General features: G+C 36.2%; 1 long non-coding RNA gene across 1 annotated transcript; it reads left to right on the forward strand.

Annotated features, from left to right (window-relative positions):
• Positions 1–1418: 1418 nt before the first annotated feature.
• On the forward strand, positions 1419–11090 carry LOC133220023 (uncharacterized). The gene is made up of 4 exons (XR_009727624.1): positions 1419–2452; positions 8996–9120; positions 9389–9464; positions 9962–11090. It is a non-coding gene; the product is annotated as an uncharacterized LOC133220023 (long non-coding RNA).
• Positions 11091–15946: the final 4856 nt, after the last annotated feature.

The following is a 15946-nucleotide window of genomic DNA, read 5'->3' on the forward strand; positions in this document are numbered from 1 at the left end:
CAGCAGCCTTATATTCCTCCCAAGTGGCCAGCCCTTCCTTCCATGACCTGTAAACTCTTCTCTTCCACTTCAGCATACCCAGCAATTCCCTATTTAGCCACACAGGTCTCCTGACCCTCTTCCTTGACTTCCTACGTGTCGGGATGCTCTGATCTTGAGCTCGGAAAAAGCAGTCCTTGAACGTCAACCAACTATCTTGGACCCCTTTACTTTCAAGCAGCCTAGTCCATGGGATTTCCCCTAGCAATCGCTTGAAGAGGCCAAAGTTTGCCCTGCTAAAGTCCAGGGTTGTAATTCTACTTGCTATTGTACTGGCCCTACCACACAAGATCCTGAATTCCACCATCTCATGGTCGCTGCAACCAAGGCAGCCCTCAACCTTCACTCCTTCAACCAGACCCTCCTTGTTAGTGAGGATGAGATCCAGCAGCGCACCTCTCCTGGTTGGCTCATCCACCATTTGCATGAGGAAGTTATCATCCATACACTGGAGGAACCTCCTGGACTGCGGCTGGGTTGCCGAGTAGTCCTTCCAGCAAACATCAGGGAAGTTAAAATCCCCCACGATGACCACGGCCTGTGACTGTGAGGCCGCTCTCAGCTGCCTGTAGAAGGCCTCGTCAACTTCCTCACCCTGATCCGGTGGCCTGTAACAGACCCCCACAACAGTATCGCCCCTGCCAGCCTGTCCCTTAATTCTCACCCACAGACTCTCAACTCGCTCATCATCTGTCCCCGGACAGAACTCAACGCATTGTAGCTGCTCTCACACATAAAGAGCAACCCCACCACCCCGCCTGGCTGGCCTGTCTTTCCTGAAAAGGACATAGCCCTCCGTGACTATATTCCAGTCATGTGAGCTGCCCCACCACGTCTCTGTAATTGCCACCAGGTCATAATCTCCTGACTTAACACAGGTTTCTAGCTCCTCCTGCTTATTTCCCATGCTGCACACATTGGTGTACAGACATTTCAGGGAGCGAGCCGAGCACACCGATTTCACCCTAGGATTACAGGGGGCCTCCCAGTCTTCATCAATTCCGGAGTGCTGTCCCACTGAGGCAAGCCCAGCTACAACCCCATTCCCCTTCGAATCTAGTTTAAAGCTCTCCAAATGGATGAGGATGGGTGCTCCTGCTTTATATAACAAAAGTGTGCTCTTGCATTATGTAATACAGCCACAGTGTGTGCTTATGTATATGTCCTGTCCTTAATTAAATCAAATCTCAACAATATCTTTGCTTTTGGGAACTGAATTCTGGAAGATTTAACCATTTCCAATCCTGTGAAAGGAGTTTTTACTGTGATTGTTTAGGCCATAAGAAAAAACAGGCTTTCTAAAGTCGAAATTCTACAAAAGTCTGAAAGTACGCACTTACAGATAGAGTGACTACAGATAAAAGTGACTTGATTATAAACCAAATTAAGTATGAAGTTTTATTTAACAAGACCTATTTTTGACAAAACCATGTTAACCATCGTTAATTGCATTCATTCCTTTAATTTTTGTATTAATTGAATCCCATATCAGATTACTAGCTTTTCCATTAATTTTCCCTGGGGTTTTTGTGATGATTGCTGGCCTTAAGTTAGTTGGGTCATCACAGCTGCCCTTTCAAAAGAATGGTAAAATATTAGTGCTAATTCAAGATTTCTCTTATTTATCCAGATTTTTAAACATATAGCACTAGACTAAAGATCTTTGCTTAAGTTTTCTTTCATCCCACTATTTTCCCTAACTGTGTGTAAGTAGCTCCTTTGTAGTTCCAAGTATGTATATATTAGCATATGATGTAATTGTATTTTAATACTTTTACTGTTTGTAATTTTTTATGTCTTACACTTTTGATTACTGTTTATAAATACAGAAAGTAATCAGAGCACTTCCCTCATACTAGACAGTATGCAAGTATGGAAATTAATTTGGTTTTTCCTGTTTAAAATTAAAATTAAGACATCCCTAATTACTGTGGATACCTTTTGTGCTACAAACTTAGAACTGTTGAAAATAAATCCTGCCATTGGGGCTGAGTGTATGGGTGTCACCAGATGGCACTGTTGCAAGTGTCTTGTTGATTCTTTTGTCTGGAGGAGACTATATAAAAATAGGCCTTGAAAGATATACTTATTTTTTGTTTAGTTTTCCCTTACAGTAGCATAGGCCAAATCTATCATAAGCTAAATATTTTCTCACAGGCATTGTAGTAGTCCAAAGGTTTTGCTTATGAACTAGCTAAACATACTCTCAGACTACAAACCTCTCAAGAGCCAGGCAGCCTAAGCATTGGCCAAGACTATGATGTTCTTCAATTACCCACAATGTTTTTGGAAAGTAAGAGTCATTTTTTAGAGGGCAAGAAGTTTAAGCATCCTAGCAACATTCAAAGCATGCTGAACTACAAAAATATGGGAAAGACATTCTATTATTTGCTCCTCTGAGTCAAACAGAAAGGTAGGGACATTTATAATGTTTTGTTATCTGAACTGAGAAGAAAAGGGGGAGTGATAAAGTTATTTTAATGTAATGCAGCTTCTGATAAAGTTCTGAAAAAGTTCACAAGCCAATTTCAAATCTGACACACAGAAGAGTAGCAAGTCAGGACTGACAAAGACAGTGACAGTAGAAGTGTGTGGCTGTGCAATGAAGCTCGTACAGCTCTTACACTGCTTTACTTATCAAACTGCTCATTGTTGTAAATTAATATGAAACATAAAAATTGAAGGAATATAGGGAATACTACTGCAACTATACATACAACTTTTATGGGATTTGTATTGCCTATTTCCAATAAAATTATTTTCATGTGTTCGTAAAGCTGTCAATCTAGCTCCACTTGTTTAGAACCTGTATAATTAAGCCTTATTTATTTATTTATCTATTTGCTACTCAGTATCAGAATTATTCATGGTTATGTACATGTGAAATATTCTTGCCTAATCTTTATTTTGCAACATACATATTATAAATGTGGACCCTTGTACTTGACACTTATTTAGCACCTGGTTAAACACCATTAAACTACTTGACACTGAATGTGTGATGGCATTTCTCAATTAAAATGTCTGTTGGCATTCAATAGAATAAGGATAGTAATCATTTCATGGAGAAGGTCCCCATAAAACATCTGTCCAGGTGTAACCTATCCCAACAAAGCAAAAAGAAATTCTATTCGTATTTATCAAAATGCATGATTTTTGTATTTTATATATTATATTCCTATAATGGCTTATTCCTCATAAATTAGACTCCCACCTCAGCATAATTCCCTGAGGAACTATTTGGTACATCAGCATTCATAAAATCCTTTTTCATATAAAACAAAGTACAGGAATGTTGGTATATACATTTAACATAAAGTTTGGGTTTTAAAGTCATGTTCAGAGTACTTGCTCTTTAAATAGCACAGAATACCACTCACTAGAGTGAGTCTCTACCACTCACTTCTGTCTCACTAGAAAATGGAGGCCTAACGAATGCTGCCAGTCTTGTACAAGTGTTTCCTAGAGTGCAAATGTTTAAGATGGAATGTTAAATTGAGCAAATATTTTAATTGCTTCTGTAAACTTATTCGTAGCCACTTCAAGATCAGTGGCTTGCTATGTGTCAGTGTGACTTTCCATTTTTAAGTAGGCAGCCACGTTATATACCAATGATTTTGCTACATCTCCTGCAAGGAAATAGAAACTATTGTTAGAGCACAATATTGAGCTATATATGAAAAAGAAAAATCCCTCATTATGTCAGGAGCAAAGTGGGGGAGGGAGGTATAATTTCTTTTGAGGCCACAGCAACTACCTAGGCATTCAGGAGCATTTCAGGACCTAACATCTCTTGCAGCCCTGTGCTGTGAGTAGTAGGAGTCACTCTCTTCTTTTATGAGGCCCTGGATATAGTTTTCTAGCTCTCCTGGATGTATCTCAAATTGCCAGTTTAAATACGTTGATGAATAAGGACCTTCAGGTAAAGGTACAAAAGTGTTTCAGATACTGTGGAGATAAAAGCCACGTGTGAGTACTTCAATGGATTTCTCCTGTTGTTTGCCCATAGCTGCATTTTCCCCTGTATCCTTAGCCAGAGATAATCGTAATCGTCTTACTCTTTATGTTCTTTAGTGGTCGTTTACATGCCATCCTCACTACACTTTTTACTCATTTATGTGCTTGCTGTTGCTGGGTTAAGGATAATATTTTCTCAGGCCACAGCTGAAATGGTAATTCATAGGGTACTTCTGTCACCTCCAAGGTGGATTATTGTAATTCCTTTCTGGTGTCTACCTGATTATAAAACTTCACAAGTTCTGTTTTACATAAAATGCTGCAGCTGACATGCTTATTCATCTTAAACCAAATTAGCATATCACTCTGGTCTTTTGATCCATGCCATGGCTGCCAGTTAGAGTAGTGCTTCCTTCTTATATGACCTGGCATGCACTGATGCATGATGATGGATTCTGACCACAAGTATTAACAGAAGCATACAGTTTAGACTGTAATATTGCCTTGCTCCTTTCATACACTTTGTCTTTTTCTTTGCTTTATGTTGATGTGCTAACAAATTTAATAGCCATATTTAAGAATAATTAATGCATTCCTAGATATAAGGAATGGGAATTCCTCAGGCATTCTAGTTTAAGTAATGTGTTCTCTAGCTGTAGAAAATCAGGTTGTAAAGTGCTCTTCTAAATGAGGCTTTTACTAGACAAACAGGACTCTGCTGTTGGCTATTTCCACTGTAGGGAATGAAGCCCAAATGTCATTTCCCCTCAAACTGAAACACTTCTATGGTGAATATCACTGAAGCACAAAACTGTTTCTATTTTATATCTACAGGAAAATAATTTGAATTTCACTGATCAAAATATAATTAATAAACTATTGCTATTTGAAATAATCCTATTTAAGAAATGTTGATGATAAGGAACTAATTGCTCAGAGTGTTAGTGGATTCTTTCTCCTATATAGCCCATGAAAGTGTTCATCCTGTTCCTGCTTTGGATTACATTCCTGTCTTGAATATGTTTATTTTTCCCTTATGAGTTACAGAAGAATTCCCATGCACTTGAATATTTTGGGGTGGAGACCTGTTTCCCCCATGCTAGAACCTGACTTTGCAGATATTTATCTTGGATGTTCACCTTGACTAACTTCACATTTGCTATAGTGGTGTCTACTGCTGAGCTAGTTGCCTTGGGCATGTTTGTTTGTTGGTGGAGAAACACAATTTTGGGGCACAGTCTGACTTGTTTTAGATTACTGTTATGGATAAATCAAATTATATTAATCTGCTAATTATCTATATTGAATGAGACACAGCCTTTTCTTATTGATCAGATGAATTCCATTCTCAAAGGCACAACTACCATTATTCATGTAGTACTTCTGCTGAGTTCAGTGGTCATATGTATAAATGTTCACAGGGTGAGCAGTTTATACTACAAATATCTAAAAGTTATTTGATTGGGAAAGTGTCTGTAAATCACATAGTAACTAAAAGACACAAAAGTAAATTCTCAACTAGGATGGCTATTCAGTGCTTTTTCCATACTTACTAGTGAATTACACCTATATTAGGTGAGAAAAAGAATAAACCTGCAAAGTACAGTGCATATATACACGTGCTTATACAAAATAAAAATGCTACCTGTGTACATAGTACTATGTACTTTTGATTCTAGTCTATAGACTGGAAAAAACCTGCAACACAAAGGGATGTAGTAACTTGGTAAACAATCTGGGCCACATTCTCCTCGTCTTACATGAATATGTGCATGAATAATGAGACCCATTTGGTTTTGGCCTTCTTTGTAGCAGAACTAAAATTAAAGAGCATCTTAAATTCCTTCTGCTATAATGCTGTTAATCTCAGCAAACTTTAGAAACTTGTGTGATATGAAAGCCAGCATTTTTATACTTAATTATTTGAAAAATTAAATTGAAATATAGTTTTGAAAACACTGAAATAGACTTTATTTAGTAAAACAGTTATGTTATTTTTGGTTAGATTGCCCGTGCCTCACAAGTCGTGAATAAGTCATATTTACTTTTTGCAAACAAACTTAAGCAATTACATTTTCTGAGCAAGTACAACATTTCATGTTACTTGGCTATTAAGTTTTGTCATACACACTGCTATTTAGAGGAGAAAACAGAAGAAGGTCAAAAAAGTAAGAATATACAAGTAAGAATGTAATATAGGTTGAAATTCCTGAAATGTCTATCATAAACAGGTATCTCTAGAAAGTTATTGTGTATTTTTTCTTAAATAAGCTCACACACACATACATGCTTAAATATACACTATGTAATTAGATTTCTTTTTACTATTGCATAAAAACTGAAGTGCACTGGAACATCTACTATTGAACCTGTTTGCCATGAATATTGAATCTTGATGTATTCATAGAGCTGCAATGGAATACAAACATGTATGCACACATATGTACCACCAATTATAAAAACTGCTATACACAGTGGAATATTCTAATGGGCTGGTCCTCTGTTTATTCTCAAAATTCTTTCCCTCAGGCTCCATTTCTGCTACTGTACCATCTCAAGTGGATTTGAATTTGAAAGTGTTCTTTAGTTTTGAATGTTAATGGATGTCATTGCACTATGGCTCTACAAGAGAGAAGAATATTGCTATCAAATAAAAACACTAAAGTTTTGAAGAAGATGTTTTTTAAGTCACAGCTCTGATAAAAATAAGAATGCTTTCATTTTTGCACATGAAAACAAATTAATCTTGCTCTATAAAGGGAATTTATTTATTTATGCAAAAGGTACACTAAAGCTTGTTTAAATGTGCAAAGTAAAGTAATGGGATGAAATTACTATTGATAAGAAATTATAATTCATATTACGTTAACACCCTGAACAAAGTCAAGACCTATTCTGAGTTCGGCATAGAATGAAAGAAGATCATTCTGGTGTTTCTTAAAATTTGACTTATGCTAGTAATGGATATTAAAAAAATTAATAGCTAGGCAATAATCCATCCTCAATGAAGATTCAGTTAAACCTTGTAGCAGAAATTGCTTTTTGGTTCAGCCTATTTATTCTAAGTCTAGGACTCTGTTGTTTGGGATTTTAGAAGAAAGCCATTTTTTATGCAGATTGCAGTGTAATTGGTGAAATAGTGCCAGCATTTGTTTACATAAGATTTGGTAGAAGGAAAGTATCTGAGCTCATACCAAAAATATCAGCAAGTTGTATGCTATACCGTAAATCATGCTCTACACATTAAAAGCTTTCATATATTCCAATGCTATTTTCAGAAACCAGACACTCTGGGAGAATAACGTGTAGGTCATTAACTAGGTTTTGTCTTTTATTTTCATATTAGAACTTGTCTTCTTTATTTTTATTTGGTTTTATTTGGTACTAAAGTAATATAAACTATCAATGACCTTGCATTTCAAGAACTTGGGGTCTGGATATTTTAGCCCTTGCTTTTATGAACACTTTTTATTCCCACAAACAAGCCTACTGGTGTGGCTGTGAAATTTTGCATGTTGTTATTGCTCATTTTAGAAAAGAAGTCAGAATTGTGCCTTTGGACCTTGAAAATATGAAAACGAAGCTGTAAGGAAAATCAGTATAAATCAGAGTTTGGGGAATTTTTTTGAAAGTATGGCAGAGAAAAACTAGTAATATTGAGCGTGGTGCTCACCGAAATGAGAAAAGTAACAATGAAATGCGAACTTAGTATGCACTTTGACATTCATGTGTAGTGAATTAATGCTAGAATGCATAAAATATTTTATTCTGATTATTTGCAAGTAAAAGCTCAGGCAGCCAATGGTTCAGTTATTTAATATATTAAATAAGAAGTTATGTAAGTATGGTTTTCCAGCTCTCTCTCTCCTTGATCTTTGAAGTGTGTCACTCTTTCATTTTGCCATTCAACAGCCTGACATGCAAAAGCTTTGTTCAGACAGTTTAATTTAATCACTGCCACTGGTTCAACAAGATGATAAAATCCCCTATGCTGTACAACATCCAACATCCAGCTCAATGTTATCTGATATTGTTTGAAGCTCCTCTCATGAATGTATGCTGATAACACAAGAACTCCAAACATGTCATAAACAATATATTAATACCCTTGATTGAATTCCATTAGAATAAGAACGAGATGAAGTTCAGGCCGTCCAAGCTGGCCAATGTAATAAAATGTAATTTGGACTAATCTTTCCAAAGAATGCCTCGTTTTTGAAGCTGACAGTATCCCATCACAAGCAGAAGTAATTGCTTGTTGAATACACTGGAAATCCTTTGAATTCTAGCCTTTGTACTTTGTGCACCTTCCAGGTGTCTCCTGCAGCAGACAATCTACCCTTTTGTTTCAGTGGAGAGATGGCAGGACCACAAATAATGAAATAGGCAGGGGTTGCTTTAATGAACGGTGGGGGGCCGGATGGAATTTCTGGGAGCTTAAGACTAGAAGAGGGGCTGTTTGAGGCAAAAACAGAGCAAAGGACTTGATAGATAATGTTAATTAAAGTAATCTGTTTCCTTAAATTGAGTCAGGAAGACGTAAGAAAGTATTTTAGCCAGTGCATACCTATAGATATCAGAAAGAATACAAATCAATCTGTCTCTGGAACAGATCTTTTCACAAGGGAGTAGCAACACCAAGAACTTATTTAGCCAGAAAATTTAACTGGTTTAAACTGGAATTTTGAGGGTGTGTAATTTGTTAAATTTATATGGTTTACATACAAAGCATTTTTCTTGGCTTTTATTCACTAACAAGAATTTCTTAGATTATTTCAGAAGCAGTAAACTAATAAAACGCAGCACTGTGAATTTGTTATAAATAGTAATGAATTTGTTATTAATTTGTTTTCAACAATTGCTACTTTTTATTTAAAAATTGGCAAGCACTGACATTATTCCTCCTGCTATGAAGAGATATTTATAAATTAAATGCTTAAAGAAAAAAGAGGAGTCTCTGTTTAGAAGCTTTACTTTGTTTTGCTTGTTTTCTGTTTAGTACAGCTGGGTCGCTTCTAATTCTCAGGAACTGTGGGATAAGGACAGCCCAAATACAAAGAAGTACTAAACTGGGTGTTTGGACAGCAGTCACTGCAAATGGTTGCAACTTTATTCATAGATCAGGTCTGTGAACATTTCTATTGCGCTCAATGGCACTTTACAATCTAGTCCAGTAAATGCTTTTTTAGTCCTTCTTCTCAAAAAAAAAAATAATCAGAATTGCATCATCATGGTTATGTATGAAGAATGTTTGTTCCCTATTCAAGAAACATTTAATTCCAGATGAGGAAAAGTGTGTTCCCACTACGAGAAGTTTCAGTTTCAGTGTGGACTTTTCCTCATTGGAACTCAGACGACTGCCACAGGAGCTCTACCTTTTACCCAATTACAGATTGTTGGTTCTGCTGCTTGCAGAACTCCCTCACAGCTGGTGAATGGTGCTACAAATCCACCTCTGCTCTGAAAAGGTAGATTGGCACTATTTCCCCATTCAGACTGTGTTTTCTACCATTTACCAAGCTTTTAGCTCTGTTATATGTACACCAAAATATCAGCTGAGATTATTGAGATTTGCTCTTGTGAAAATACTTGACCTAACCAATAAAATTCAAAAGCATCTCAACAGCTTGGTAGCTTACTTCCTCATAGCAGTTTGTACAGGTGGATTAAATTAATTTATTTTTCTCTCTCCCTCTCCCATAACTGAGGAGATGCAATATTGTCTTTGGCAGAAGCATGGCTTCAAGGTTGTTCTGTTTATCTCCGTAAATACATGTAGTTCTTAGTGCAATCATGACAGTACTTTCACCATTTCCTATTCTCTTTCCAAGAGGTTGCAAAATACATCTACTTGAGGAAGGGTAATAGCTGTAATCTTAATCTGGGGCAATTTGAAATAAATACAGCTGGCATCGCACACAGATAAACACTGATTATGACAGAATTGTTTTCTGTAATATTTCAGCTCCTTTTAGGCTAGAATCTGCAAACGCATATGCTCAACTTAAAATGTGTGAAATCAGCTGCATCTCACTGGAGCTGCTTGTAAACTTAAAGGAATAAAATGCTTGGGGAAAGGAAATGTAAAGTATTTGCTGGATTAAGACCTTCAGTGCTGCAGTTTGGGTGTTTGTGATATACACAATATATATCAACAGCCATTAAAATATGTTTCAGGAAAGAGTTCTAGAGATTGATTGTTTCTTCAAAAATTACTCCAAAAATCAATCAGAACTGTTTTAGAAATATGCCTACTATGCACCAAGATCTAGTTTTCCTTTTTTTTAACAAAATTTATCAATCCATTAAGAGGAGACAAGTAAACAAAAATGAATTGTCATTTGTGTTATTTTATTAGTGTCACATGAGATTACAGCATATTATTGATTTGAGAATATTTTACCCAAGGAGACTTGTTTTAACATGAACAAATCAGGATCAATACGGGATATGCATTCATTTTCATAAAAAGCTACAAGGCAATATTTTTTTTCACAAATCCCATGATTATACTTATGGCTTTGTAAAAAAACTATCATTGTGACCAAATGAGGACCTAGCTAAGATTTAATTATTAAAAAATGGATTATTATTTGCATTGTTGCTTACTTTCCCAGGTGTATTATTTACTGACCAAAAGTAATTTATGTGCTCACCCGGTTATAGAGTGAAGTTAGATTGCCTCTGCAATTTTTGCTGACTTTGCTGCCTTAGCTTACTTTATCAATTCTCTTTTTTTCCCCCCTTTTTTCATTAGAGATCGCATATAGTTTAAGGGCTGTAATCTGAAACCTTACAGCTCTAGTGGATACTTAAAAGACTCATTGATACACTTTGAAACCAAGTCAATTGAACAGCATTAGCAACAGCAGCATCTAGCCATTAGGCTATTAGGATCATTTGCCGAGGCACTAAAATTAAATATAGGGACTCTAGCAATTCCCCAATTATATTGTGTTTGTATAATGGCAGTGAAAAGGATATTATTTTAGTCAGCTCAGTGCTACTATTGCAAGAATCGAGATGCTCTCCATTTTGCAGGTGTAGGTATGTATTGGCCAGGACACTGACATTAATTTAATTCCCTTTGCAAGCAGAATAGATCAACACCATGGACAGGAGTCAAATACTACTAGCCAATACCAATTTTTCAGAGGCCCCATATTTAATTTTTTTTATTATTATTATTTTTTGAGGGGGTCAGCATTTAAAATAATTCATGTAGGTTAAAATATCACCTAGAAAAAGATATTGAGGAGGCACAGTAAATGGTGCAGAGTCAAGGGAAGGAAATTCCTTGCCTCAGTTAGCTGTCCCCTACAGCTGTGACTCTTCTGGTTTAGCCTCCCACATGTAGCTCATATCTTCACAATTCCCTGGAGATAAAGCTTCCTGGAAAAAGAGAAAATCTGATCTACAATCATGAAAAAAAAGAAAAGGGAAGTTCTGATGTAGGCCTAGGAGTCAGCTATAAACACACTTGTTCCATTTTGATTTGCGTACAATCCTCTATTGCAGTAAGAGAGAAGGAAACTATTAACAGTTCAGTCATGAGTTACTTTTGTTTCCCAATGCACACCAAAGGCATGTTGTACTAAAAGTGAGTGGTGCTAACAGCAATATAAGAATGGCTGTATCATGGTGAAGCGGAAATCCCATTAGCCCAGTTCAACACCGCCAACAGCAAGTGCCTAGAGTAGTGCATGAGGTGATACATGCCCAGCACACCTTTCACTGATTTGCAGCTCAGGGACTTTTGGACTCAATGATCAGACTTTTGTACTTGCTAGACTTTGATTTTTTTCATCACTAGTTTGTCCATTTGCTTTTTGAACCTATATAACCATTAAGCATCCGTAAAACTCTTGTGGTTAAGTGATATGCAGCTTAACTATGATTTATGAGAATAAAAAAAAGTCCTTTGTTTGACACTTGTGATCTGCTAATTTTGCATAAGGCTCTTTCCATCTTTTATTAAGAACAACATGGGACTGCTTTATTTCTCTTAGACACTCAGGATTTATAAACCCTGTGGCGTATCTTTTCGGTGCTGAAGGATCCTAGTTTATTTAGCTGTTCTTTGCATGGGAACCATTCTATACCTTTTTCTCTTTCTCACTCCTCCCTCATTTTTAGCGCTACTATATCCTTTTTGACACTGGGTTCCAGCACTACATGTACCATTCAGGGTATGCATCCATCAGTGTCTTGGCAATGTTTCAGTTTCATTCTTTCCATTCTACAGCTCATGAGTTCAGCAACTCATCTGTTTTTTCCATCTGTACTAGTTAGACTAATAATTTTATTATCTCTGTGTACAGAACCAGATAATGACCACTGCAGTGCTATATTTATCTGAGCATGAGATGATGTTTTTGTATCTCTAATACTGGATTTAGATACTACTATACAGTATCTAAATGTTCCTGAACTATGAAAAGGTGCTAGTTTTTCCTAAGTGTTCTGAGCTATGAAAAGGTGCTAGTTTACACTTTCTTTCAGTGAAAAATAAAAACATCATAGGAGACCTGGTCTTGGATCAAGAAGTCACAATTTAATTACAATTTAATTCAGTGGAAGAAAAAGCTGAATTATATCTGTAGCTAGGTATCTTAATTTAAGTTATGTGTGGACTCAGGCAGTCATATCTACAGCAGACTTGTAATTTCCTTTAGTTAAAAATACAGAAATTGGAGTTTGTATGCAAAGAATATGGAGAGACATGTAGGAAAGTACCCCAATCTGACTGGAAACAACAGATGTCTTGAAAAGAATTTTAAGGAGAAGCAGAAAATATTAAGTGAGAGGTGAAAGAAATTTTCAAGGAAAGAACCTCAGAGCAAAAGTGAATTCTGAAAGCATAGGAGCCATATTCCCTGTAGCAAGTACTTACACCTGGGATAGCAAAAGGCTAGTCTTAACAATTCATGTCATTCCCTCTAGTTATGGTTTTCTTACTAGTGCTGTTATTCTTACTTTTCTCTTATGCTGCTTCTCTCCTGCTTTTCATCTCTCTTTACACTCGTGTTGTTTATTTTCAACACTCAGTCAGGTTAGGCACCTCCACTGAATTCTGGCAAGGAGTTAACCTTCTTCTTTCAATACAAAATAATTTATTCGCCAGCATATAGTTCTGTGTCTTTTCATTCTTCCTCCTGTTGTCACTACCTTAATTCACTACCTTAAGAAAATGACCTCTTCTTTTGTCCCCTTTTAGTCTTTCTCACACAGTCCTAGTGATTACAGTTGTAGTCTATTACTGGAGTTAACATTTATTTTAATTTTGGTATTTTGGATTTTTGGATTAAAAAATCCTTTGCCTTTTCTGTAAAACACATTTGTCCAGAAGATGATGGTTTCTAAACATTACTTTCATTTCTAACCTTCCCTTCCACAAAATACTTCAGAAGATACAATTTCCTCACCTAAGCAGTCATAGAATCATAGAATCATAGAATGGTTAGGGTTGGAAAGGACCTTAAGATCATCAAGTTCCAACCCCCCTGTCATGGTCATCTCGCAAAACAGCATTAAAAAAAACAAATAAACTAAAAAAGGCAGCTTTCAAATGGTGTTTGTTCTTGTTCTGGCTAAATGAATGGTTTACAGAAAAAAAACTCCAGAAGGCTGTGTTGAAGTGGGAAGGCCTGGAGAAAGAGCAAGGAGAAAGGGGAGGCCTGAGATGGTGAGACAACCTGCTGTAAGAAGATACCCCCTCCCTCCTATAAGGTATATTTACCTTATATGTAATGCCACTCAAAACTGGGCACAGGCTGAGCAGCTGAAAGTGATGAGGTGCTAGAGCTCCACTATGGACTAAACTAGTTTGATGCTTTTTTAAAGGGAACTGATAATCAATCAAATACAAAAAAACCAAAACAAAAAACATTTTTTTCCTTTGTTCTTTACATGCATTTTTGTAAATTTTTTTGTGGCTTTTTGTGAAAAAGGGCTCTTTTAATTACTAAAAGAATAGGTTGTTTTTACAGACATTTGAGAGAAGGCATTACATTTAATTTATATTTACATTACATTTCAGCTTGACACGACTTTATATTTTAATTCATTCTGAGACTGTGAATGGAAATAGTGGGTGGGAAAGCTATAAGGCAAGTTAAAACGCCATTCCACTGCAGTGTGTATAAGCAGCATGCTTTCTCTTGTTTGAGAATTTACAGCAGCTCTGAGTTTTCATGAAGTATGTAATCAACCTGTGGAGCAAGGAAGCAATAGAAATGTCTGGATCAATGTTTCTGAGTTTGGTGAGGAGTTTTGGAAAAAGAACATGGAACTTTTCTGTCAGGAGAGAAATATTACCCTTGTAGCAGACAGCTTTACATGGCACTTTACAGCTTTATTTTTATTTTCTTCTCCTTCATACAGTAAAAATAGTATTTCTTCCTGCAAGCACAACTCAAGAATGTCCTCTAGACAAAAGCTAAATTAAAAACCTTAAAAAGAAAAATGAAAATAAAGTTTGGTTGCTAGTGTTGATATACAATGCACAAATTATTTCTGTCTGCCCTTGATGAGCTTGCCAAATCTTCAAGAGCAACCAACGCAAACCTTAGAATTCTGACATTAGCTCAGACTAGAGCAATGCACTGTAGTAACAGCAGTGGATTTTTCTTCATCAGCAGCTGAATCACACTGCTCATAGCATTTGCTGGACACAGCATTCATGAACTAGATTGCTGTTTCACAATCATGCACTATTAACTTCTGCTGTAAATGTGTTTTTGCCACTCAGTAATTGGATTTAAAAAAAAAAGCAGGAAAAACTTTATTGAGGTTTTTGAACCTTGTGGAGGATAGTGAGATTCCTTTTCACTAACTTATAGCATGGCATACACTGGAATTGGTTAAGGGTGCATAGCTACAGCAATAATAATTTTGTAATGAGATATAAAGCAAACATGAGAATCTATAACAGGTATTTTGATTCCCTTTTGCCCCTAAGTAAATGGGTACTGAGTCCAAGCCAATCATACTATCTACTACTAATATTACAATTGTACCAACTACCAAGCTAAAGACATGCTACATGGCAAAGGCCCAGAAGGATGTTGGTAATTTCTGTACTTGGATGTGTATACATTTTGTTCTATTGTAAGACAGAATAATATATATATATAAATAGAAACCAATAATGCTATTGTAAAAATCTGTTTGCCAATTGATTTTTGCAGAAGACATTAAAAAAGCTTTTAATGTACAAACATAGATAGCAGAAATAGATGCATGCACAAAAAGGCATCTTAGACAAAAAACGGAAACATTTAAGTGAAATATTTGTGGCCATTTTCCTACTCTTGCTTTTTGACTAGACTTGTAACATGTGAGAAGGGCAATACAGAGTAGTGGCTGCAACGTTAGTTTGAAATGCCAGAAGAACCTATATTTTAATCCAGGTTGCCTGCTGAATAACCACAACTGAGGTTTCCTTCTCTGACAAATATGAAAAAACAAAAACTTCAGTAATAGTTTTGTTTTCAAAGTCTCAGCAATTAAACAAAAGATTTTTGAATGTAATCTTGTGAAAGATTGTGTAACACTGCTTTATCTGAATCGGTCTCCCTTTTTTTATTCATTTTTTGTAAATAGCCTGGTACATAGGCTTTGTAAATATCCTATATGAACTTTCTATGAACAGAATTTCTGTGTTTTGTAGTGAATATAAATCATAACAACTTAGTGATGGCCTTTGTCCAGATATGCAGCATTAATTAATATAGTACACAAGTGAAAAGTTGCCAATCTTAATCAATCTTCTCTGTTGTGTGGAAGTGTATTCAGAATTAAATATACATTAATGAAGGCAGAACTGAGAATATTCTTATCACTTTTCACCTGCAACCACTGAGTGTAGCTGCACAAGTAAACAACAGTTCTGGGGCCCGGGCTTAAGCACAGCCCAGAATCACTCATCTTCTCCATTTGTACAAACAAG

The sequence above is a fragment of the Neopsephotus bourkii genome, unplaced genomic scaffold, assembly GCF_033783945.1.
Source record: "Neopsephotus bourkii isolate Nb327-2 ecotype Australia unplaced genomic scaffold, CSIRO-AGI_Nbou_v1 NB_1394, whole genome shotgun sequence".
NCBI classification, from domain to species: domain Eukaryota; kingdom Metazoa; phylum Chordata; class Aves; order Psittaciformes; family Psittacidae; genus Neopsephotus; species Neopsephotus bourkii.